General features: G+C 43.8%; 1 long non-coding RNA gene across 6 annotated transcripts; it reads left to right on the top strand.

The window, feature by feature from the left end:
- Window positions 1–886: 886 nt before the first annotated feature.
- LOC309649659 lies at window positions 887–25,095 on the top strand. 6 transcript variants are annotated; one of them, XR_014257230.1, is made up of 7 exons: window positions 887–5,215; window positions 5,333–5,653; window positions 6,794–6,938; window positions 10,562–10,678; window positions 16,975–17,109; window positions 17,858–18,056; window positions 21,292–25,095. It is a non-coding gene; the product is annotated as an uncharacterized lncRNA (long non-coding RNA). The 6 variants fall into 6 exon arrangements; XR_014257229.1 differs by lacking the exon at window positions 10,562–10,678; XR_014257227.1 differs by lacking the exons at window positions 5,333–5,653; window positions 10,562–10,678.
- Window positions 25,096–26,867: the final 1,772 nt, after the last annotated feature.

The following is a 26,867-nucleotide window of genomic DNA, read 5'->3' as shown; positions in this document are numbered from 1 at the left end:
CCTTCCCCCTAGATGGGAATGGCTCAGCTTTCCCTGTGTACCTGCCTCTGCCTCTCTGAGTGCTTGTGCCATACGGGTACTTTCCCTTGTCTGCAGGACCCAGGCGCGCCCCACGTGGTGGGCGGTGGCCAGGGGCAGGGCTGGCAAAGGGGAGGACAAGGAGGCCGTGGCGCATCAGAGGTGGGAAGCAGGTGGCCGAGAAGCCATCCCAGGAGGCCAACAGGCATCAGGAGGCTAGACCACACGCGAGCAGAGGCCCCCAGCCTCCAGGAAATGCTCCATCCGACTTGACTTACAAAACAGATTCAAAGATAAAATTATTAAGAATTTTAAGACAGCATCTGCAGAGCATTAAACCCCAAGCAGGGGCCCTTGGAGTCCCCCTGGGCGACTGCACAGGTTGCATGCCCGGAAAGCCAGCCCTGATCTCAGCCCCACTGCTTATAAGCAGTGAAAGCTTGAGAATGTTAGCTGCTCAAAGCATGAATGTCTCCATCTACAAAGCCGTGATGACGAGAGCACTTGTCTCAAAGGGATGCTGTAAAACATTTAAAATGATAATACATTTGAAGGGTTCAGAGCAGTGCCTGGCACTTAACAAGCACTCTTAACCATTATCATGATTATAGATTCACCTGCTTTGCTCTTCTATAGTATGATGTGTGATTGGAGTTTTACTTTTTTACTTTTTTCTACCTCGTTCTACTGAGAGGCCCTCAATTTTTCATTTTGGTCTTTTGTTGCCAGTGGCAGGAGATTTCAAGGTATCTAGCTAAGCTTCAGGAGACCTACAGGGAAGAGTATGGAAGCCTCTGCCCCCGCCGATACACACACACACACACACACACACACACACCCCCAGCACTCACACATACAGAGACACACAGAGACACACATACACAGACACAAACACTGCCCTCATTAATTGTTAATGTGGATTTTTTTTAAAAGCTCTTCAAGGAGACTAGGGTTCTTTTTTGATGCTCTAAGGGTCCCCGTGAGCAGACAGCTGTTATAACCATAAATGGCCATCCCCCTCCCACCATCCCCACAGAAAGGTGCCTTTTGGTCTGAATTATACTTTGCTATTTCAGAGAGCATTTTGCTTGAAAAAATTTTAAAAAGCTTCTGTGATTCTAAAAACTAGAATGTGTGAAAACCAGGGCTCTAATGAATGGAGCTGTAGGACCTGGACTCTGCAGCTCTCTGTCTGCTGAGTTTGGTTCTCTGGCCAGATGGCTGCCTACCTGGGGAGCAGGGGCTGTGTGTGGGCCTAGAGATCCAAACCCGGACTCTGACATCTAGGTTCCTTGCCTAAGGAAATACAGTTAGGAAGCGTGGTTGAGTTGACAGCAGGATTTTCAGATTCCCAAGTGCCTTCCTTTCCCACTGCACTGCCTCCTCATTTAAACTCACGTTCAAGAGTGATGTAGCTTTGTAGAAGAGCTAATCCAAAGTGGGTATTTTGATCTTCCCTTGAGAAACACTAGGCTGGGCATCAGAAGACCTGTGTTTCAGTCTCATCTTCGCCACCCACAGTCATGTGACAGTAGGTGAACTACATAAGCCTTTGGAGCCTTGATAAGCTCATCTGTTAGGTGAGAATACTCTCTGTCTTGCTTTTTTCACAAAGCCCTTATGAGGCTCCCATGATATAGTTTGTGCAAAAGTCCTTTTGGAAACTATAAAACACTACCCAGAGGTATGAAAATATTAAGAGTGGGCTCTTGCCTCCTTTGCCTGTCCTTTGATGACCTTTGTTCTTGGTGGCCTCAATGAAAGAGTAGGGCAGGTAGAAATAGCTCGTACTGTGTCATTTTTCTAGCAATAGTTTTCTTTTACTGTTTTGTGATCCACCTCCATTAAACCAAAGCTAAGTGACATATATGCAAAGATGCACACATATTCATATACTTCTATTTAATTATCATCCTTTAAGTCATTAAAATTACCCCCTTCCCTTACATGTAGTTATGCTATTGGATAGTCACGTGCTGGTAACTATTTAACCACCAACTCTCTGAAGAAAATGTATTCATGTTTATACACACATACGCTGATTATAAATCTTACTGATATAAAGGTGTAGCATATGATTTGCAAATAATTATAAAATATGCAATACCCTTCATCGTAAATTCCATATAGCTAATTGACTCTTGAAAAACATTTCACTGACATTTGCAGTTGACGGAGGAGTATAATTCCAACATGAGCACTGGTTGATATTTTCATTTTTGTTAAGGACTAAGATGAAAGAAGGAAGACGTTCGTTGGAACCTCACTTCCTTGTCGATGATGTGATTTCTTCACGGGATCAGAGAATGGTTTTTGAATCCTGGAAGACTGTTTCCTTGATGCATATTTGTTGGCCACTCACAAGGGAACAACTAAAGACGTGATATACTTTCATGTTTAATCTGCATTATTAACATTTTCTTCATCACTCAAGTCTAGACAATTGTAAAACCATAAATCGAACCCTGTTTCGTAGCATTTTTAGATTTTCATGGTGTTCAAGTTCCCACTATGGCTAACTCAGCTAAAAAAGTGACATCATTGAACACAGAGTTGGGGAGAGATATGCAGTCATCAGCCATCAGACAGTATTTCCACTATATGGACACCAGAGATAGAAATAACGTCAAGGGCATGGTCAATAGTGAAACATTACAAAATAGTAAGGAAGTGATATGCTTATTTACCTTTCGTTAAGATATAATTTATTTAATCGTAAGTTTGTAGAATTTAACTTTTAATAGCGGCTGTGTTTAACAACCGACTTGTAAAACTCTTGTAGATTTAACAATTAGCACCCGTGAGTGGGTACAAGCTGGCTCCCGCATGTGACTGCATGTTTGTTTTCTCTTCCTTGTGAATCTGGAATTTTTCAGCATTCAGAAAGAGTTATTGAGTGCTTATATGTGCTAGATGCTGGGGATTCAGTGCTACGGTCCCTGTTCTCATGGAGTTTACAGTCTTCTTGAAAAAGCAAATAAACAGAGCCATGATTTAGAGCCATTTTCTAAGTATGTGTTTTTAAAAAATTTTTAATTAATTTTTTATGTTATATTGGGGTATAATTGACTTACAATGTTGTGTTAGTTTCAGGTGTACAGCATAGTGGTTCAGTTACACATAGACATGTATCCATTCTTTTTCAGATTCCTTTCCCATATAGGTTATTATAGAATATTGAGTAGAGTTCCCTATGCTATACAGTAGGTCCTGGTTGATTATCTGTTTTATATATAGTAGTGTGTATATGTCAATCCCAAACTCCTAATTTATCCCTCCATGCCTTTCCCTTTTGGTAACCATAAGTTTGTTTTCTATGTCTGTGAGTCTGTTTCTGTTTTGTAAATAGGTTCATTTGTACCATCTCTTCTAGATTCCACATATAAGTGATATCATATGATATTTGTCTTTGACTTACTTCACTTAGTATGATAATCTCTAGGTCCATCCATGTTGCTGCAAATGGCATTATTTCATTCTTTTTTATGGCTGAGTAATGTTTTTGAATTACGAGATAGAAAAATCGTGTTTGACGTTCAAGGGCATATTTGTCCCACTATTTCCCAGTTATGTTACAGGCCGGCTTTTTCGCTTTGCTCTCCAGACCTCTGGCTAAAAATTCGTTCTCTTAATGAAGAACTTCGGGTAAGGCCGCGGAGCTAAGGACAGGGAGGCGTTGTCTCCAAGTTGGCCTTTGAAGTCTGACTATCATGGGCAGGGAACCCGCTCCATTTAGAGAAGGGGTCCTCTAAACTCCTTGTGATTTGTTTAGATTTCACTTACCCCCTTCCTTTACCCTCAGAACGTATTCCTGAGACTTCCACCCTCTTCCACGGGCAAGTGCAAATTCTGGATCCTGAGCAGAAATGGATCCAGAAACACACGAATAAAAATTATAAAGTGCAAACTTACCCTTTGTTAAGAATAATATAGGCTTCGTCATTTTGTAGATTCCCTTCAAATCAGGGACTTTCCAAGCCGTGGTGACACCTTTGCTTATGTGAGGTGGTACAGGGCTCTGGTCATTTAACTCAGGGATGGATGCTCGTATGTGTGTATATACACTCACATGCACACACACACACGCAAAGAGAGAAAAGCTCTCATCACATATTGAGAAGAGATTGTTCACCCAAAAGCACCAGCAGTGAGTTCTCTGTCATCGTTTGTAATAGCTCCTGAAATGACTTGGAAAACTTTAATTATGTGAGGGCTTTATTTTCAACTCCTGTTATCTTTTGAACTCCTGGAGGGAGGGGGAGTGGGTTACCCCGCAGCCTGGGCTTTTTCTAAAGAGCCTTTGTCTCTCTGCCCAGGTATTAAGTTGGCGGTGCAACCATCCTAGGTATATTTGGTTCACTTTTCTCCCTCCCACTGCCCACCCCCTGCAAGCACCGTCCTGGGGCTGAATGTGTGCCTGTGTTCTCCAGGTCCACCGTCCCCGGTCCTGCACAGGGGACTGAAAGAGAATGGGCCGCAGGAATGCACCCAGAACAGAGCCAAATTGTTCAAGCTGCGTGAAGAAGAAAGAAAAAACGGACGGGGAGGGGGCAGTGGTGGCTGGGAGAAGAAGAAAAGCTTTTCTTGTCGGTTCAATTTCGGTGGAGATATTTGGAGGATAACACAGCCATTTTGTCGGGGGGGGACATCAGGGGAGCAAAAAAAAACAAAAAAAAACAAAAATGAGAGAGCCGAGTTTTATCGGCACAGTGGCCCATACAGAAAGGTGACATTTGAGAGAACAATTGCTAGGTTGTTTGGCCACATTTGCTGCTATGAATGAAGCTTAAGAAACGCTGTCTTTGGATTGCTGCGAATAGTCATCTTCATCATTCCTGCGAGCTCTCTCTCTCTCTCAGTTCCCTTATGAAATAAGGGCACACAGGTAATAAACAAAGCACTATAAAAGATCAGATCGAGGTATTCCGTGGGCTCATTCAATGTCGGGAGCAGGCATTCTGCACACCACCGCCGGGGCTTTCAGCTCAAAACTGAGGAGGAGAGGCAGGATTAGGAGGGGCCCCTGGCTCTCTTTCTACAACCTGGCTGAATTTATCGGGGCCGTGTCCTTGGTCAGCTAACCCACACCTGAGGACGGAGGGACAGAGGAAAGCATGGCAGAGTAGATCCCCTTGGATTTTGCTCATTTGGATTTTGGATTTTGACCTGACTTTGTCAATCCTCATGCCAGATCCAGGTGAGTAAGCTGCCTGGATTAAAAAGCTGTTTGTCAGTCGAATCTGACTCATTTTCCCTCTACTTGGACAGATGATTTGATGGTGATTCTTATTTCCCTCCTTTTGCCATGGTTTAGGTACTGGTGGTGATTGCAGTCTCCCAGCTGAGTCCTGTCTGTCTGCCTGCTGCAGGAGAAACAGGCCAAACTCTGCAAAGGAATTGCATTGATGTGTACGAATGAGCAGGGTGGGGTCCTTTGATTTGGGGGGATAATCAGCAAGGGGTGTGTGGACAGAGCTATAAAGGATCCTCCTCCTGACAAGCAAGCTTTCTTGCCTCGAGTCCTGGCTGGCCTCTACCTCCTACTTTCACCTCCTCTGTAATTCTCCTCTGCTTTCAATTTGCAAGATTGACCAGAAGTGAACATGGGAACACTTGGCCTTGTCTGGTTTCAAAGGTATGTAGCTCAGGCACCAGTGAGCAACGGGCACTAGCTGTGGATCTAGTTTCCTCCCATGAGTTGGTACCCAGGGAGTGCCCTTGTCTGGAAAGTTCATCCACATGCAGGTGCTGGTGAGCTGGGCCCCTATAGGCTGGACCTCTGGGTTGACAAGTAACTCTGTGCCTCAGTGGAGCCTAGTTATTCTTTGCTCTGCTATTTGTTCTCCTTTTCCTGAATCACAATCACCATCACAGGGAACATAATCTAGTAATAAAACAGAACGAAATGATATCAGTTTTTCAGAGAGGAGCATAAAGTTTGGACGGGTTTGTGGCTGTGTTTGTGTGCGGACAGGCCCAACTGAATGTGGTGGGCATGTTTCAAATATTTGCTTAACAAAGCCTCAAAAATGCCCGTCTTGCTTATGGACAGTGTAATAGCATCAGGTGTTCAGTTCCAGGCACCCTAAGGAGAAAATTGTTTTAGCAGCTGTGTCTTCGCATCTGTCTTGTCATTAGTGAACAGTACTGAAGAGTGGTTCAGTGTATACATTCTATAAGATTAGGCTCTTTTATGTTTATCCATTTAGCCTCAGGATTTTAGGTACTTTCCAAATGACCCGTTTAGTATTCTTAATTCTTTTTAACCTCCATTTTGTGAAACTGATTCATCTGGGATCTCAGCTGTATTCCAATTATTACAAAAGAAGGCTTTCTGGAGTTTAACTAAGGCCTTAGACTTCCCATATGGGAAAGACCATGTGTGTGTGTGTATGGGTGTGTATCAGAACACACACTCTAAAGGTTATATACAAACAGTGATATACTGCTTGTTCTGTTCAGGTGTGTGCACGAGTATAAAACAATCATGCTGGAGAATACTGAGTCATTGTGACTTGGTAATTTAGATGCAGGCTCTAGATCTTTCAGTGGAGGCTTTTCTGATAGCCTGCTGCATGAGAAATGAGGCTGAACGCTGCAAAGACATGGTATAAATTCGTAGGAACGGGGTTATACTTAATACTTTACAAATGTATTTCATAGATATGTGCAGGTCTTCTCAACAATGAACCACAGATGCTTGAAATCTTTCCCAATTTGCCATTGCATAGCAAATGTCCTCTTCTTTGTTCAACCTTGAGGCTTTCTTTCCCAGGACTGTGTTTTCCAAATGGTACTGATTTCTCTGGAAATAACAGGATTTTTAACATGGCTGCTCTAAGAGAAACCTGCCTAATGTAGTAGGGAATCACTAACTGTTTGAAGAATAAAGGAACGATTGAATCGTCCCTGAACTGCAGGTAAGGGTCACCTCTCTATTTATTTACACACATATGTACTCTCTTGGGTAGAATATTCACAGAGTTATTGCACTAGCAGTCTGGACTCACTTGGCAAATTCTTTTAATGTCTCATTTCATTTATCAGTAACTTAAATTCAGTTAATCAGTTAATTGGTATTAGGTAAATATATCACCACTCTTTCCATCCTCCAACTTTCCTTCTTTGTAGGTCTCCCATCGTCACCTATATAATCAATATATTGGGTAGGCTAACATTAAAGACCTCATTTTCTCGGAGATTACGGTTTGAAGTATGTCTGCAGTATAAGTACGTGTGTACCAAGTTTTGGAACAATTTAATTTCCTTTCCAAGACATACCCATAACTCCTGATAGGAGGCTAGAACAGCCAGCAGAGTGGTAGCACAGGGGTCAATGACTGTGATTCATATAAGGTGCAAGGGTGAGGGGACTTCCCTGGCGGTCCAGTGGTTAAGACTCTGCACTTCCAGTGCAGGGGGCTCGGGTTTATCCCTGGCCGGGGAACTAAGATCCCACGTGCCCTCTGGCCAAAAAAAAAAAAAAAAGGTTCAAGGGGAGAAAGCACATCATTGAACATTAACTACAAACTGTAATCTACAGCAGCGTTCTAATAAGCATTTTGCCCAAACGACATTGGGCAAAGCAGTTGTCAGTGATGTCTGGCCCCGGACATCTGCCTCTTACAGACTTACAGGGGCATGGGGATCCAGGGCTCAGACACATGCATTATTCACTGCTTTTTTCCTCTGCTTATTAGCCTTGTGGGTGAGGGCGGCATTAAGCACTGGCCCAGTCATGGCAAAATGCAGAAGAACACATAGTCTTGTGTTTGCGGCTTTAAGGGACTTTGAGACGACCTGGTGCTCGGGAGGATTTGAGAGCAGATTGGCTTATAGCCATCACTGTTGGCTAATAATCGCACTAATCTTTTGGAGGGAAGTTTTGTGTGCGTGCATGTACCCCCTCTCCTCAATCCCCAAGTCAGAGAACAATAGCGGAATTGTGTTTCTGCACTATTCCATGAGATAGGTCAGGGGGCAGGGGGCGTAAGGTCTGCAACGGGTGACCCACCAGGCACTAGCCCCGAGCCATCACCAAGGCACCCGAGACCTGGGCGATACGGCTTTGGCCAAATCATAGGGAAACATTTCACCGGCTGAGCCGCTTGGAAAGCAGCTGTTTTGGGGATAGCAGATCCCGTGCCCTTTGGGGAGACCTCAGAAGCAAGTGTAAGGTTTGCCGGAGGAGAGGAAAGGAGGTGTGTGCACGTGTGTGCACGTGTGTGTGTGTGTGTAAGGGGGGGGGGGGTGACAAGCATGTTTATCCTTAATGTCAAGTTGTCAGTTCTATGAGGAGTTAAAATAATCTACAAGGTTAATCTTTGATGTGGACATGCCCTCTGATGTAGAAACTGTTACTTAAATGTTCAATCGTGATGAGAATACTTAGAAAGTAAGTGCTTAGTAACTACTTCTGCCTAGAAGTTCAGAACAAGAGGCTGAGGGTCCTAAGATCCAAGGGGCAAGTAAACTTCCCAGGACGTCTGTCACAGTGTGTGCTAATTTCCTACACTCTCCCCGAAACGGGGCACAAGATCATGTCAAACATCCTGCGTTCACCATTTGCTTTTCGTGAATTTCCACGGGCTGGCTGTTCACGTGTTAGCATTGTGGAGCAGGGCCCTTGCTTACGTATCAGCTGGGATAAGCACAGAGTATTTTAATTCTCCTCTGCCTCTCGGCCCACTTTGGGGGTGCCGCTCCCCTCTCTCCATTTGCTCCTTGTTTAGCAGCGAGGCGGCTGCGGGGGCTGGTGGGGGGAGGGTGCTGTTCGTGGTGTCTGGCAGGGGTTACACACTGTTGGCGTCAAAGGGCAGTGAGCACGAGAGGAGGTGAGGACGTTTCCACGGGGCGGGTGGCGGTGGCAGGGCTAGGCAACCTAGCTGCCCTGGCGGTGGATGTCCTTGGGGAGCTGCTGATCTGAATTAGACTGAGAGCCACGCAGGGACACAGTTTCTCCCCTCTCAGACCCCGGGAGTTCTCCAGCCTGCGTTTTCCAGCTCCCCACGAACATTTCCAAATTAAAAAAAAAAAAAAAACAGTGTGGAAAAATACAGTAGAAGTGACAGCACCTTCCAGTTTCCGACAGTTCTGTTTTGACTTCGCAATCAGCCAAACTGGAGCCCCCGAGCCGCTGGCTTAATTTGTCACCTTGAGTTGTTAACCATTTTCCTGCCTCTTTTGGTGGGTGTCCTTCTGGCTCCTGGCCCCCGGCTGGCCGGCTCAGTGACCTGTTAATCCTGTGTCTTTCCTTTCTCTCGGGCTTGTGGCTCTGCCCAAAGGGCTCGTTTTTTCTTCCTGGAGTCAAGTTTGAATTCACTTCAGTGTCACCTCCCTGTTGGTTTTTGCCAAGTAGTAGCTGAAACAGAAGGGTGATGGGTCAGGGCAGGAAGGAATGCCCCCAGAGTCAGCTCTCATATGGTCCGGAGTGCTCTTCAGAAGTCCAACAGTTCAGTACATTTTTCTTGCTTATGGGTCAGAGCAGAGAAAGGCTCGTTTTAGAACTGGGATGATATAGGATCTAGTCTATTGGGAAGCAGATGGAGAGCTGATCTCATGTGTGTTTCATGTCAGCAAAGTTAGTCTTTGTGGCATCCAGTCACCCTCTCTGGCCATCTTCTCTATCTCCCTCCATCCCTTTGGTACCAGTTACCTTCATCTTGTCCCATGCGTGCTCAGAATCTTCTTAGGCAATTACCCGAGGCTTTACCGAAGGCTTTCTTTCCCCTCAGCACCTGCATATACCTGATACCAATGTCCTTGAAGACCTGTAATTTGGGACCATCCAACTTATTAATATGAGAAATTAATTCAAATTAATTAATTCCTTGGGGGATGATTTGATGGGTTATGAAATCTGATTTGATGGGTGACTAAAAAAGTGTATCTCTAACGTGTCTTTTAGAAACAACTTGGATTAAAAATTCCGTTTTGTTTTTGTAAAATGCAAATTTTATTATTTTTTAAATGGTAATAAATTTGCATGATTCATAATTCAAAATATAAAAGCGCATGTAGTGAAACCTTCCCCTCCAATAACTCAGATCCTTCTGTGGAGGCAGCTGAAATTATCAGTTTATGGCCGGTTCTTCCACAAATGTTTTATGTGCATGTGAGCCATTGTATAATCTCTACTCCCTTTTAATTTTTATGTGTTTTATTTTAGAAAATTTAAAGTTGCAAAGTTATTACAGAGTTCCTATAAATGCCATCACGCAGTTTCCCCTTGTTAACATCTTACATTCCTGTGGTACATTTGTCACAGGTAAGGAACCAACATTGGTACATTATCAATAACTAAAACCATAGCTAATCAGATTTTACTAGTTTCATCCTATTGTTCCTTCTCTGCTCTGGGATCTCATCCAGGGTACCACCTTGTCTTTAAGTGTCGTGTCTCCTCAGCTTCCTCTAGTCTGTGATAGTTTCTCAGACTTGTATTCTTTTGATGACCTTGACAGTTTTGAAGAGGGCTGGTCAAAGATTTTGTAGAACATTCCTCAATTTGAGTTGGGCTAATATTTTTCTCATGGTTTGCCAGGGTTACGGGTTTTGGGGAGGATGACCAAAGAGATGAAGTGCTCTTCTCATCATATCAAAGGTTCATAGTATCCACATGACTTACCACCGATGGTATGAACCTGATCGCCTGGCTGAGGTAGTGTTTGCTAAGTCTCAACCCTGCAGTTTCAACTCTTTCTCCCTTCTATACTATGACTTGTTGGAATAATGGCATTAAATTCAACCCATACTCACTGGGTAGGGGGTTATATTCTACCTCCTTGAAGCCCCTTTAATTTTTAACAATGTGGCACCATATTTTACAGGCTTTCCTGTACCTTGCCTTTTTTAAAAACAATACATTTTAGAGATTCTTCTATATCAGTATTGAAGGTTTCCACATTCATTATTAATTTGCATTTATTCTGTGAATATATTAATAGCATAACAGATTTAACTAGTCCCCTTGTGCTGGGCATTTAGGTTGCTTCAATATTTTGATCTCATAAACAATGCCAGAGTAAATAACCTGGCTCATGTTCAAGTATTCCTGCAGGATAAACTCCTGAAAGTTGAATTTACTACTTAAAGAGAACGTGATTTGTAATTTCTCAAGCTATTGCCAAATTGCCTTCCAAAGACAGTGAACCGACTTATACTCCCCTAGGAATGTATAATCAAAATGATTCAGTGCATGGAATTTCAGGTTGGTGGAGGAAATGTTTTTAAATTGGTGGACCATTCAATGTTTTTGCAAATCTTCTTAAATCCGAGTACAATAGGTAAAAAACTTTAAGAAATCCAATTATTTCGGTGCAATCTGGTTTGTGGGTTAATTTAATGAGTCTAGAGTGCAGCCTATCTGGTGGAGACTTCACCTATCACCCACCTAGCTCCTTAATTAGGCTCCCCTTCATGCTGATTTTCTGGCATGTCCTCGAAACCTTCCTATCTTTGCATAGAATGTTATTTACTCTTGCAAGATTCTTGCCTTCTTCCCCAAGTCTCCATGTACCCATTGAAAGCTCACATCTTGGTTAGGCCCATGTGGCCCATTCTCTGTCACTGGAGCACAAATGAACTCCATGTGCCTCATATTTATTCACACCTGTACGTGGTTATGCCCAGCCTCTTAAGTCATTGCCTTACTGAAGAATGATTTTGCCTTCCAGGTGTATTGTGAATATTCTGGGGTAGGGAACTGTGTCTTTATTGCATCATTCCCCAAAGGCTTCTGAATCCAACATGAAGTGAGTCCACATTGTTAGCAGAATTACTGATGGACCCTCTGGTCCTTCATCTGTTTCCATCAGCTGGTACAGGAAAGAGCCACGTGGGAGGAAACCATTGCTGGGAGGGTGTCTGCCTATCCCTGGCTTCTTGGTGTCCACACTCTTTCCTCAGAATAACATGAGAGGGACAAATATTTTCTTTGTGGCTAAATGATAATCTCCCAGAGGTGGTGAGAAATAGCTATAAAGGTCACTAGTGAGATTTAAAATTATCTGGAAATGTTGCAAATCACCAGAGACTAACTCTAGGTCCCAAAAGTCTTCGTGGATGGCGGGGACTGTGGCCTCTCTGATGTGTCGGCCCCAGGATGCCGTGAATTTATTTACTGCAACCAAATTGGCTGCCAACTGGGAAGAGTCTCCCACTTAGCCTTCCTTAGGCTCCTTTTGGTGCAAATCCAAGTTGAGGCAGAAACACTTTGCTCTCACGTCAGTTTTGTCTAAGTCTCCAAAACCCAGGCTTCGTACGATCAGAGCATGGAGAAGACCAGAGTCCTGCATTTTGGAGCAGCCTTTTTTATTTGTCTACTGAAACATCCTCCACGGCACTTCTGCTTTAACTCCCTTACACATCTCCACTGACACGGTTTTTATTCCATTTGGTTCTCAGCCATTCAATCTATTTAAGTTGTGAGATTTTAGAATTGGAAGGAAGCTTGGAACCCCAAGGAAAAGACACTCAAAAAGATGAAGTCTCTCTCAAGGTCACAAAGCTGGTGGAAGAAGCCCAGTGGTCAGCTCAGGGAGGTCTCTAACATCCATGAGCTTGTTTCTTTCTATCACACCCCCTTATTTATAAAGTATCCAATAATAATAATAGTGATAATAATTGCTAACATTTATTGAGTACTTTCCATGAGCCTAGGATAGAGTAAATGCTTTACCTGTACTGTTTCCTTATAACAACTCTCTGAGGCAGGCAGCTAACATTTTTTCCCATTTAGCAAGATGAGAAAATCCAGGAAACAGTGGTTAAGTTACTTGCCCAAGATCACGTGACTCATAATAGGTGAAGGCAGGATAGTCAGTCAGACTGCAAAGTGTGCACTCTTATTCCAGTGATTATGCCTTCTGTATTGCATTCTGTGGCAAAGTAGCACATGGAATGGGCAACATTAGGTTTTGCAGAGAGAACCTGGCAGAAACAGTCTCTGCCCTTGAGGGTTTTCATTCTGGTTGAGGGGGCAAGACCTGGATGGCAATAGTGTTGCTGATAAAACACAGAACACACAGTTACATTTGAGTTCCAGGTAAACACCAATTTTTTGGGTATAATTACGTCTCAAATGTTGTGGGAGACATATTTATACCAAAAATTACTGTGTTTATCTAAAACTCAAATTTAGTTAAATTTCTGATAAAAAAATAATTTTAAAAAATATAAGTGTATGCAAACATTTCAGGGGACATACTTATCCTAAAAAATGTAATTGTTGTTGATCTGAAGTTCAAAGTTAGCTTGGTATCTTGCATTTTTTACTTGCTAAATCTGGCAACAACACGTAGAGCACTTAGAAAATATTATGCTGATGGAGCATATACTAGACACTCTTCCTTCTCACCCCAGATTCTTCTCCCCGTCTTTTTGCTCTCTACGTACATCTCTTCCTGGTGGGCCCCCTCCGCACTGCACACACTCCATCAGGAATACACAGCCTTCCGACCCAGCAGCAAGTTCTAGAGCTATGGCCCAGGGTCTCCAATGGTCAGCATGGAGACGTTTTTCTTTCTGCCTGGGGTGCCCAGCCCTGGGGAGTGTCTTACAACTCCCCAAGCTTCCACTCTCCTCCAAGAACGCTCTTGGCTCGGCCCCAGTGCTCTGTCGAAGCCTCCACCCCACCGCAGAGGTACCTTTCACTAAGGTCCCCACCCAGCCCAGGGGCGCGTGCTGCTTTGCATCGATCAGGTCACTTCGTGTTCATTAATATTCACCGCAGTCGTGGGGTGGGAGTGGGCATGGGCCGAGGGGATGCGGCAGCAAAACCTACTTCTCTGTCCGCTCTCTGACACAGGCTTTCACGGGGACTGGGGCGAGCTGGTGGGGCGAGCTGGTGGGGCGGGCGCACTGCACACACTAGTTAACAGTCACTGCCTGTGTACCCGCCGGGATGGGGGCGTTCCGCCGGCTATTTTAAGGCCAGACTGGAGAATGTTGGGTTCCCCTTCGTTTACCTAGGCTCTCAGTATTTTCCCTGGCACGCTCCAAGGTGGTCACAGAATGTGGGAGACCAGGCAAGGGAAAAAATAGAATGCTCTGTGATGACGCCCCTGGTAGCTGCTGTTAAGTCCCACGGAAAAGACAGGGGCTGGGGGAGTGGGGGCCTCGCTATCTGTGTCTATGGGCGTCTCCGAAAGCTTTCAACCGTCTTGGCACATACTCAACTCTAGAGATGGTGGAAAAGGAAAACTGGCTGCACACTCGGTCCGAGGACCGCCTGGCAGCCCCGACTCCACCCACTCTGTGGAGTGCCTGTGCCCGCAGTGAATGCCCCTTTATCGTCGGCAAGCGATACTGAACTTTTCAAAAATACTGTGTAGGTCCTTGTGTCCCAGATGCCTGTGGCATGCAGGCTCTGCTTCCTTTCAAGGGTGTTGGCTTAAAAACCCACCCAGAAACCTGAGAAAAACTTCTCCACTTGGCATCTTGGGAGGCTGACACCAACTGCCTTCTGTTTCTTGGCCCACTGGCCACAAGCTACCTAGCGGACAGTTATTATAAGGAAAGGAAGCAACTTCAGGCCCGGGAATTATGCCGCGGGCAAATCACAGTTATTTAAAAGTCCTGCAGGGAGCGTCCCTGCCCCCGTCACTTAGGCGCACATGGCAAAGATTTAGTTCATCACCTTCCATGGGCTGGAGACTGGCTTTGCAAGAATGTTCCCCTTGTCCTTCTGCAGGCCTGGCCCTCTTGGTTAGCGCTGTTTCATTAGAGCCAATAGTGGAGGTTGCATCTGAGTGTAGGTCTGAAGCTGGGTGTCTTGTCGGGTCAAGCATTTGTAAATGCTTTCTGTACACCAGATACGTGACCCATCACACTGAGTACATTATGTCATTTGACCATTACAGCAACACCATGTGGTAGGTATCACTGGACCTGCTTTACAGATGCCAGGTTAAGTGCCAGCTTGACCGTAGCCACCAGACAAGATCAGCCTGGACTACCTCCTGTGCTGTATCTTTCTTTACGCTAAATCTCACGAATAGAAGAACTTTTCTCTTGAGTACTTGTCTATCCAGTTGCAGCTTTGTTTCACTCTTTCTGGAAAAATTGATCATATCCGAAGTCGAGAGGTCCACCGGAAGATTTTTCAGAGTCATTTATCACATATTTGTAACTGAGCTCTGTTCAGATACAGGTGATGTATTCTTACTGCTCTTTCATCAAGTAGAGTAACAGATGCCCCACTCCAAAGCTGGTGTCTTTCTGTCCTACCTGGATGGGCTCTGTTGACTGGAGGACCACTTGTGTCTTTAACTGGTCAGAAGATAGACTGTTAAGTGTGGTCTCCGGTTGATTCGCACTGGACTTCAAGACGTCACAAGCAACTTACGTGAGACTAGTAAGAGTACATCCAGAAGGTCTACGACACAACATTTCATGTGAACTCGTGTTCCTGTAACGTCCAGCATACAAGTTCTAAGGGTTGCTTTCAAACTTCCTAGTTAGATGTGAGTGCTGCAAAAGTGCTCAAAGTCCTTGGTACTTGACTAAGTCTGGACAAAGTCATAATTCCAGTTTCGATAGATCACTAGGCCTGCATCATGACCCCAGTTCCCACCATTTCTTCTATCAACCAGCACGCTCTGCCCTCAGCAGACGCTGCCACTTCTAATTGCAGTGGCTGCTGGCTTGTCTTCATTTTGAAAGTACTGGTAGCATCTGTAAGTGAAAAAATCCGCAGGCCACATTCATTATTAACACAAGTTATGATTTTTAATTAAGTTCTTAACAACCCAGAAGGCCATAGCCTCCTCAAAATAGGCAGACCTTCCCCTGGCCTGGAGGACAGGAGTTAATAAAAACACAAACATCTAGAAAAAAAATCACACCCCAGTTCTTACTCCAGAAGACATCGACCCAGCACTGTGGAAAGTAAGGAAGGGAGACAGTGTTTACAGAGCCAGTCTCGGTCCTGGTCCCCTGATCCTCAAACTTGCCCATCATTCTTCATCAGATGGTTTTCCCTCCCTCTAGGGACATTTAATCTAACCTTATACATATGTGGGGGACAAGTTGGCTGTTATTTACTTTAACTGATTATCTTTTCTCCAAATTCTTTTGCTTATGCTCTCTGTATTATGCTGCAAATGACATTCATTCCATAACATTTCTCAAGTAACTACTACAGGCAAAACTCTATGCTTGGGGCTTTGAAGGACACGGATGAGGTCAAGTATACACAAGGGAGACTCGATGACCATGCCTCGAACTAGCCAATAACTGCAAGACAACGAACAGACTGCACAAGCCTGATACCGACAAGGTCTCCTAAGCATGAGTACTTTGCCCAAGTATGCAGATCACCTAAAGCTCACAGAAATGAATTTTACAAATGCAATCACTCATTCATTCTTAGGTTCATTCAACATATATTTTTTGAAGGTCTGAAATGTCCAAACCTTTGAGTTAAATACTAAGAGGAAAACAGAATGGAAAATAGACATTTCTTACCCTCAAGGAAATCATAATTAGGCCATTAGAAGAGATTATAAGTAGCTCCTGTTTATATTTTTATTGAAAAACATAACTATGGAGTCTGTTATTTCTTAGGAAATATGTGATCTGTGACATGCAAATTTAAACAGACATCACTTGTTTCTAGCCATCCTTAGATTTTAAAATTATAGAAATTTAAAATAAGAGGGAAGAAAGCTTGGCTCTAAAGTGAATTTTTTAAAAAGATTTATTATCTATTTATTTTTTTGGCTGGCTCAGGTCTTAGCTGCGGCACATGGCATCTCCGTTGAGGCACGTGGGATCTTTTGTTGCGACACGCGGGCTCTTCACTGCGGTGATCAGTCTTCCCTCTAGTTGTGGCGGGAGGGTTTTCTCTGTCTAGTTGTGGTGCACGGGCTCCAGGGCGTGTGGGCTCTTTACCACTGGACCACCAGGGAAGTCCCTAAAGTGAATTTTTTTAAAGCATTTCTTTGTGTGGACAAGGTATGTACAGGAGGAGAGGCTGTCACGGAGGATAATTCATCAGGGAAAGCCTCATAGGTGGTTTGATTTCGAGACTGCGTTTGAAGAACTTCAAGGTCACAGAGAGACAGGCCTCCAGGAAGCGGAAATGTCCAGGTTTGTGCAGAATGTACAGGGTGTGAGGAAGTTGGCATGGTGGTGGGTGGTGGGAATGGGAACTAGAAAAAGACTCACTTATCATGACGGGAAGAGCCAGGCTTTGTGGTAAGGAGGGGGAAGAATAAAAAAGCAACAAATGTAGGATCTGAGTGTTTGCTAGGCTGACAATTTTTTTTATTAAAACAAATTTTTGTGTAGGTCTTTCAGATTGCAAGGTTGTGATCTTTCCTTTGCAAGTGCATCATGCATACTTTCGAAAGGGGAGTAGGAAAACCCACTGGATAAACAGGGCCCAACATGGAGAGTCCATTTACACATTTTGAAACAACTGAAAAAGCATTTTAGCGTAGAAAGTAAAATGTGCACATATTCTAAAGATACAACTAACAGGTGGAGAGGAATTTCATATTTTCAGCTTGCCACTCCCAGACCCCTAAAACTCTTTTCACTTTTCTCTACTGTTAGCAGTTATTTTGTTAAAGACTTTGAGGAATACTGTCAGTCACCAGCACTTACTTCTCAGTTTGTACACTTAACACAAGACATGCCATGAAAAACATTAGTACCTTCAAAACAGCGTGGTATCAAAACACCTAAAGTAAACACTGTTAGAAGACACAAGAACAATTTGGGCAAAAGAACACACTTGTAAACCCAAACAAGCACAAAACCACTAAAAACAGCAAAGGGAGTAAGTCCTGTCGAAGAGTTCTCCTTCTGAGCATCTCTTTCCTTCCTTTCTCAGGTGGTGGTACTCTTGGAAATCTCCAAAAGCAGCTTCAGGAGCCAACCAAACCAGTAGTGCCTACAGCTGGAAAATGTATGCCAGTGGAAGAATCTGTAGCATCTCACAAACTCTGAGCCTGAGAAATGTACCTAATTTCTAGAGCTGAACAAAACGGCGGCCCTTTTTCCTTCCAGGAAAGGAGACATCTCAGGGGATTGTAGGTTTCCTGTTGGATTGCTGTCAAATTAATGACCTTGCCCTTTTTCAGCTCTTTCTATTGAAAGGATGCAGAAATGCAGCACTATTTAAAAAAATTCAGTGAGAGAAAGGAGCTGTCATCATAGCAGGGTGATGCTGCTGTTAGTAATAATTTTAATGATAATAAAAATAACATCTGGGGACTTCCCTGGAAGTCCAGTGCTTAAGTTGCTGCACTTCCACTCATGGGGTGCGGGTTTGATCCCTGGTGGGAGAACTAGGATCCCACATGCTGCACAGCCAATAAATAAATAAATAATAACATCTAATATTTATGGAACAATTACTATATGCCAAGCACTAGAATAGCGGTTCTCAACCAGGGGTATTTTGGTCTCTTGGGGACATTTGGAAATGTCTGGAGACATTTTTGATTGTGACAATGGAGGTGTGGTGGCACGTAGGTGGGTTGCTACTGGCATCTAGCCGGTAGAAGCTAGGATACTGCTAAACATCCTACAATGCATAGGACAGGCCCTTACAACAAAAAATTATCTGACCTGAAATGTCAATAGTGTTAAAGCTGATCAACAGTAGATTGCAGTAGATTGCAGTAGATTGAGGCTTTTACACGTATTTAACCTTCAAAATAACTCTATTATTGTCCCCATTTTACAGATAAGAACATCTAAGCTTAACGTAGCTAACAAATTCTAACAACTTGTTTTGACTTTTGAACTTTTAGATTTCTTTTTCTTTTCTTAGGGCAAACACAGGATTTTATCCATCTTTTTTTGCAACCAAGCACAGTCTTATATTGAGATCTAAACACCACTTACGGAGTTCTGATGCTGTTTGGAGGCACATTTAGTATTAAATATTATTAAGTTTTAATAATTATTAAAATATTTCTAGAACAAATGTGAATGAGATCATTTTGGTGGTTAATAGTCACTGCCTTTTTTTTTTTGAAATCTTTGCCTTGTTTATTTATTACAACGAATCTAAAAATTGGAGACACATTATCCTACAGAAAGTTTGTATCAGCTTACATTCCTATGAATCATGCTTATGTCTCATTGAGAATGAGACACAGATTTCTTTCTTGAGATCGATTTGGTTCTACAATAATTGTAGAACATTTAGGTTTGTTCCATAGCTGGGAGTTGGTTCTTTCAAATAACTTTCTTCAGCATGGAAGTTATTCAGCTGAAGCTGACCCAACCCCCATCCCATTCTGGGATGAGACTGGGTAACAGCTGGTGACTGGGGAAGGGGAAGAAGATATTATATAATGTCTACAAAAGTAATGAAAAGTTGACAACTGCTAAGATAAGCAACCAGTAAGATACAGAATTAGAATCTACAGTCATTTAAAAATATGTTTTCTAAGCATAGTATCCAGACTTTCCCTCATATCCTCTGTTCTTTATGCCTGACCTCTGATAGTGGTGTGGCATGGGCTGTTGAGAAAACAGTGGTCCTGGTGCCATGAGATTTCAGACAAGAGAGGCAATCTCTCCCTGCAAACCTTGTACAGAATTAGGTCATTGAATTCCAACAGTGTTGGGCCCTTAGGAAGATGACTTCTGTTTTTCTTGTTTTCCTTTTTGATAAATGCCAAGCTCCTTGTCAAAATCTTTATGACTAGAGATGGGAAAACCAGACATTTTCTTTTGAAATCATTTCTCTGCATCTGGCTTGGGTGTTCTGGTCACTTCTCTTTCCTCTGCTCTTTTTTCTTTCCTCCTCTCCATTTTTTTCAACCTTTTCACAGTTCTATTTCCATTTTTTCCTCTCTCCTTATATACTATAAGGACTGTGTAAAATATGAAGCAAGGAAAGGGAGGAGAATTGCCTAAATAATTAGACTGACCATCCAATGGGAAAGTTTATATGCATATGTGCTTTTTCTCCCCCTAGGGAGAGGGTCCTTTCAACAGGTTTTTAACAGTTTAAGAACCACTATTGTGGGCAGACATGGCAGCCCATGCAAAGCCAGAGACATGTAAAGAGAACAATACACTTACAGGAGTCAACAGCAAGAACACAACATAGGTTTCTATGGAGTGTAGGTGGAAATGAGGCTAAACAATGTCAACCACTATCAGAGGGATAACCCAGGGCCTGGATGGAGAAGAGGTCTGAGGCTGACTCAGTACAGTTTAAAGAAGTAACTGGAACAAGGATACTGAACAAAACCAAGTTGCTCTCAAGTGGCTGATCCATCAAAAACAGCTGACGGGGCTTCCCTGGTGGCGCAGTGGTTGAGAGTCTGCCTGCTGATGCAGGGGACACGGGTTCGAGCCCTGGTCTGGGAAGATCCCACATGCCGCGGAGCAACTGGGCCCGTAAGCCACAACTACTGAGCCCACGAGCCACAACTACTGAGCCTGCGCTCCGCAACAAAGAGAGGCCGCGATAGTGAGAGGCCAGTGCACCACGATGAAGAGTGGCCCCCACTCACCGCAACTAGAGAAAGCCCTCGCACAGAAATGAAGACCCAACACAGCCAAAAATAAATAAATTAATTAATTAATTAAAAAAAACAAAACAAAACAGCTGACGGACAGGCCAGCAAAACCCAGCCACCCTACAAGGGACTGTGAACTCCCAGTTCACTGTGTTAAAGCTGGACGAGTGGGCTAGATGTCCAACTGTTTCATCAATCCTTGATCAAATCTCATCCTCTATCCCCCTCCAAACCAAAATAACATCGACTACATCTGCCTCTGGCCCTGAGAAGGTCTGGCCAACCGGCAAGAGGCTGGCACAAGACTCAGCTCCCTCTTCAAGAGCTGTCGTTATACTTGATTGTATCGTGGGCATATAAAACAACATTGAACTCCCCAGTACTGGGAGAGAAAGTTCTTAGGACCGAAGGGGGTGGAAGCTCTGGACCTGAGGTGTGTTGGGAGGAGGTAATGGTTTTCACTGAATTCCTTTTTATATTTTATTTAGATTAAGTTCTGCTCAGCAGGGTGATTTCTTAATTAGAGCTGCCCGGCCAGGCAGACCTCCAGCTCAGACCCCTATGCTGCCTTCTAAGGTTTCATGAGGAACCTTGTCCTGCCTTATTTCCTGAGTTCTAATATTTGAATAGTATGCAGTGGATTTCAATGGGAGGAAAAGAGATGTAATTTAATCATCTTTATTAGATTTTGCCCATGGATGGGGAGAGGGCAAGGAAAGAGGAGGGATGTGTGTCCTCTCTTTGTTAACTTTTTTTTTCTTTTTCTCTACCTTTCTTCCAGTGGTCAAAGGAGGAGGAGACTCAACGGTCTTTTCTTTTCCCTGTATTTTTGAAACAAAAAAGCGAAATAAGAACCTTAAGCCCCCAGAAGAAGTGTGTTCATTTCAGAACTTTTCAAGACTTGGTGGAGAGATTTACATAAACAAATTACTCAGTTCCTCCTTCGGTAACCTCGATCTGATCCTGAGGTCCTGAGTGTAAATGTGAGGCTCCCATGGCTTTTTGTTCTCTCCATCACTGTAGAAGTTGCAGACTGTGCTCAGCAAGACCTCAGCCATAAAAAAGAATGAAATAATGCCATTTGCAGCGACGTGGATGGATGCAGACATTGTCATACTGAGTGAAGTAAGTCAGACAAAGACAAATATCATATGATATCGCTTATATGTGTAACCTAAAAAGAGTTCGTAAGTAAATGAACTTACTTACAAAACAGAAATAGAGTCAGTCACAGATGTAGAAAACAAACTTATGGTTACCAAGGGGGAAAAGGGGGGTGGGGGAGGGATAAATTGGGAGATGGGGGTTTACATATACACACCATTATATATAAAATAGATAACTAATAAGAATCTACTGTATAGCACAGGGAACTCTACTCAATACCCTGTAATGACCTATATGGGAAAAGAATCTAAAAGAGAGTGGATATATGTATATGTATAACTAATTCACTTTGCTGTACAGCAGAAACTAACATAACATTGTAAATCAACTATACTCCCGGGCTTCCCTGGTGGCTCAGTGGTTAAGAATCCACCTGCCAATGCAGGGGACTCGGGTTCGAGCCCTGGTCCTGGAAGACCCCACATGCCGCAGAGCAACTAAGCCTGTGTGCCACAACTACTGAGCCTGCGAGCCACAACTACTGAAGCCCACGTGCCTAGAGCCCGTGCTCTGCAACAAGAGAAGCCACCGCAATGAGCAGCCTGTGCATCGCAACAAAGAGTAGCCCCCGCTCACCGCAACTAGAGAAAGCTCACGCACAGCAACGAAGACCCAACGCAGCCAAAAATAAAATAAATAAAATAAATTTATTAAAATAACCCAATACTCCAATAAAAATTAATTTAAAAAACGAAGACCTCACAAAATGGAGGAAAGTTAAAGAGGGAAATGGTCCACAGTGCATTCTCTTACCAGCCCTAAATTGGTGTCATTTTGGCCACCATCCAGGGGAGAAAAACCAGCCTATAGAAACAGAGAGAGAAGATGTGCAGCCAATGCAAGGAAGGGAGGTTTGTCATGCTGCCGTCCTCAGGGTGGGATAGGAAAACTGAGTAGGAATTAACATGAGCAAATAGTCAGCAGGAGCTCTTTCAGAGGAAATAAATCTATTGGAGTTTTCCAAGAAAGAGAGACAGAATTCAGCATGGCACATCAAAAAGAGAAAGAAAAAATTGTGTCCACAACTCTCCCAATTGTCCTGCTAAACACAAAGAAATGCACACCCTTCTTGTTTTTGGATTCCCACATCGATGGGCACATTTGATGAGGGTCTGCATTCTTTCATTTACATTTTATTACCCCCAATCCACCCGGACGTGTACACATGTGTGTGTACCCACACATGCACACATGCGCATAGACACATACACCCTGCAGCCTGTAACCCTCTCTCATGCCCCTATCTTGTTGATCTTTCTTCACTTAAAAATTATCGGCAAAGAATTTATTCATTTGGGAGAATTCCAGGCACTACATTTACGTACAGTTCCAATGAAATGGGATCCAGACTTTTCAAACCGTGCTGTTTGCAGATAAAACACAAAGGCGGGACCTCATTATCTGGAGACATGGCCCCTTCTTTTTCCTCCTGCCTTTTGTTTCTGAGCAATTTTAAGCTTGTTTGGAAAGTCTCATAACAGGGGCAGAACATTTTTCACCACATCTATTTCAGGAGGGTTTTTAGTTAAGAATAATGAATTTATCTCTAAACAGATAGAAGAGTTTTACCAAAGCTAGAAAAGACACTTTTGCTAATATCCCATATAGGCTGATCTTAATTCTCTCATTGTTCAAAATGCTTGGTCTATGAGAGTCTTATTTATGTGCCAAATGTCTTTATTAAGTCATTATATTAACACAGAAAAAAAATCCCATTACAATGTGTTTCTCTGTGTGATCAAATGTTATCAAATAGGGTATCCAGTCCTGTTGATACCCTATTTATTCTGAAATTTGAAAAGGTAAAATTCTGATAGAGCCCACTGTTTGGCCAAGTTTTTCAAAATTCATTGTAATATGGCTGGAGGGGTTACTAGGGTCTAGCCAGGAAAAGGTCTAAAGTTTATCAAGGCAGTAGTCCCTAGCACAAAGAAAACTGAAAAAATAGGCCTTGCATTCACCCATAGAAATGGATTCTTGGCAACACTGTACTGTGATTTGACCTGTAGAGACACAATGCATCTGTCATATCCACTTTGATTTAAAAAACCCAAGTGGCAAATTTGAAGACAAATTGCACTACTGAATCCAGAGTTGTGGGATGGGAAAAGAGTTTAAAAAGTGAAGAGAAGCAAAGTTTGGTGTGTTTGGATGTTGGATTTTGAAAGTGAACTAAAAAAATAATAATAGCAAGATTTTTGAATGCAAATTTAATGCATGTTCATTGTAAGGGGGCAAAGTCACTCATAACCCTACCACTGAGAAAGTGCATTTGTTGTGGATTCCTAGACTTGATTTCTGCCTTCAGGTGGAAGTGAGTTTGAAACAGTCAGTGTTAGGATGTAGTCTAGAATCGTCGGCCTTATAGGCATTAAGAGAACCTAAAAAGAGAAGAGACCAGGCTCATAGGGTCCAAGGACTATGGCCTGTCAGGCAGAATTGGAGGGCTAGGTGGACCAAGTAAAGAAGTCAGCAGGAGGGTCCAGATGAAGCAGTAGATACAGTGGGACCATGCATGACTGGGTAGCAACAAGACGTAGCAACAGAGGTGGGATGGATGTGGCTGACGTCAGAGAGAGAAAGGGGAGCATGCAAAGAGCTTGGCCCTGGAGATACATTTCAAATCCTTTAGCCTTTCAAAGATGATTAACCCAAACCACCTTTCTTGCTTCTTCCAGATGCCTTGGTATTTCATATTATTACGAAGTACCTGCCATGTTAACAATACATGTTTGGGAAGCAAGGGTGATTTTTCTCTTTTCTTTTTAATTGCAATTGTGATGTACTCACGGCCTGGCATTCTACGAGGTCTGGCTTAGATTAGTCTCTGGCTGAGAGATGCACGCTAATTTAGTGACTGCAATTATGTCTGTCTCTACCCGTGGCCTGCTCTATGTGGGACATGCCCTTTGAGTTGTTTTTCTCCAGCAGAAGTAGTGGTTAGGCTGGGCCATCTATAAGTTTTTGCCCCAGGCCCCTTATGACACATACTGGTGAGACAACTGGCCAGGATTAGAGGTATTATCTGTGATACTGAAATTAATTGGCAACGAGGGGGTTGATTCCACGAAAATCATAAGCATCGGAAGCATGTACTCTAATAGAAGTCCCCAATCATCACAGGTGTGTACCTGTCTCCCAGCCATTACAATTCTTCCAATAAAATAAGCAAAAGGGAAGAAACGAACTTTCTCTACATACCAGTGCTTTTGCTTGGGGTGTGTCCCACCAGCCACAGGCTGCAGGTAGAGGTGTGCACGTCGGCTGAGACTCCAGAACCATCACCAGCCTTTGCTGTTAGTCTGCAGAGATTGACAAAGAGGAAACAAACTGTATCACCCTGTGCTGGAAAAACTGGAAAGTGGGGCAGTGGGTGGGTCCCCCCTCCTGCTGTATTAAAAAACTGCAGAAGCCCCAAGTTTGGAGTTTGGACTGTTTGACCCCAGGGCAAGATAGACTATATATTAAAAACAGATGAACCTATTTGCAGGGCAGGAATAGAGACGCAGACATGTGGACACTGGGGTGGGGGGAGGGTGGGATCTGCTGGGAGATTGGGATTGACATATACACACTAGCGTGTGTAAAACAGATAGCTAGTGAGAACCTGCGGTATAGCACAGGGAGCTCAGCTCTGTGCTGTGATGACCTAGATGGGTGGGAAGGGGGGAGGGGGAGGGAGGTCCAAGGGGGAGGGGATATATGTATACGTATAGCTGATTCACTTCGTTGTACAGCAGAAACTAACACAACATTGTAAAGCAGTTATACTCCAATAAAAACAAACAAACAAAAACAAACCAATTCTAAATCAGTTTTAAAATATACATTAAGAAGCCCTTTCCTCCTAGCACACCTGGATATTATTCATCAACAGGAAAAAGAATAAGCTACCTGCTCTCTTTAAAACCACCCTCACGCTTCTAGATTCACAAATGATTCCAGGAAACCAACTGCTTGAGTCTGCGCGTTTGGGGGTGAGGGTGATGCCTAGAGTGAAGGGTGGAAAGCTCACTGTTACAAAGTTCCATCTGCTGCTTCCTGAGATGGGGAGCTTGGCTGTGAAGCCACAGGGGGCTGCAGGGGTGGAGGTTGGGGACAGGAAGAGGAGGAAGTGAGCAAGGGGGCGATGCCTGGGAGGGCTCCGGGAGAGTAACCAATTCCTTCGCTGGGGGCAGGTGGAAGTCTCCAGGGTCATTATCGGGCAACCTGCAAAGGCAAGGGAGGAAAGAGATTTCCGGAAGTCTCCCGCTCTCCCTCCTGCCTGCTTCCCTCCTTCTCCTAGCGGTTGATTGCAAGGAGCAGCGGAAGGAAGCATGTATCAAACCCAAAGAAGAAAGGACCCCTGCCATTCCCCGCCACGACACCGACCCTGAATTTCAGCAATATTGTGGCAGCGGTGCTTTGCAGAGTAACAGCAGCCAGGGCAGGAGGCAAATCCGATCCCAAAAGGGCTGTTTCCTTTAGCGCTGAGAGCGCAGCGTAGGTACAGGTTCCATATCAAAGGAAAAAGGGATCAAGTCTGTGCAACCTCACATCAGGTCCTGGACTGGGGGGGTGGGGTTGGGTGGGGAAGGCAGGTTCAAACCCCAGAGACTTCAGTCAAACACCAGCTATGTTTCTAGACCTCATTTCTGTGGCTCTTCTTCTGAGCAAACATGCAAATCAGAATACAATGTGCCTCCCAGGCTACAATTGGTACAGGGGAGGGCTGAGCAATGGGGACGGGCTGCCACTCTTCACAGGCTTATCTTCTAGGTCTTGAAAGGTCATTTTGTTTTATTCTGCTAGCTTTCCATCTGCAAGGAATCCCCCTAGGGGAGAGGTGGGTCTTAACTAGCATTAAAGGCAGTTTCACTCCCTGAACACAGAATGTAAAGGCCTGGGAGAAAATTCCAGGAGCCATCATCAGAGATTTTTTTTGTGGATAAAGTAGGGGCCTCCAAATTTGCATATAGGGGCACCTGGTCACACCAGTGACTTTTGTCTCTAGCCTCTTCACCTACCAGAGCAAACCTAAAGCAGGCAAGCATCTTGAGCCTGAATTTTCAGGTGGAACTAGAGAAACCCAGCCAGGGGGGAGTGATTTGCTCTCAGTTACTTAGGATGAAAAGGGATCACTTTGGGTGAGGAACACCTGCCTATACCTGCACGTTCTTGAGGTTTGCCTGGGAAAGGAGAGTGAGAGAA

This window comes from Balaenoptera physalus, assembly GCF_965194825.1.
Source record: "Balaenoptera physalus genome assembly, chromosome: 20".
Classification (NCBI taxonomy): Eukaryota; Metazoa; Chordata; class Mammalia; order Artiodactyla; family Balaenopteridae; genus Balaenoptera; species Balaenoptera physalus.
This window is presented reverse-complemented; position numbering and strand designations above follow the sequence as displayed.